Raw genomic sequence first — 274 nt, 5'->3', positions numbered from 1 at the left:
ACTTTCACTGGGGGAAGAAGGCGGCGGGCGCCCTTTGCGCCGGGAAGCCGGAGCCACGATTGGGCGACGGTCCCTGAGCCTCCAGGTCCGTGTCGGTTTCAAGGCTCCTCCCTCCTGGTGAAAGACAGACTGCGGGGCGCCTGGAAACCGGTCCGAGGGCGCGCGAGGGAGAGGAGAGCTAGCGAGTTGAGGGATTGACACAAATGGTCAGGCGGCGGCGGCGGAGAAGGAGGCGGAGGCGCTGGGGGGAGCCGAGGCCGCTGGGCTGCCGAGA

The sequence above is a fragment of the Myotis brandtii genome, unplaced genomic scaffold (assembly GCF_000412655.1).
Source record: "Myotis brandtii unplaced genomic scaffold, ASM41265v1 scaffold48, whole genome shotgun sequence".
NCBI classification, from domain to species: domain Eukaryota; kingdom Metazoa; phylum Chordata; class Mammalia; order Chiroptera; family Vespertilionidae; genus Myotis; species Myotis brandtii.
This window is presented reverse-complemented; position numbering follows the sequence as displayed.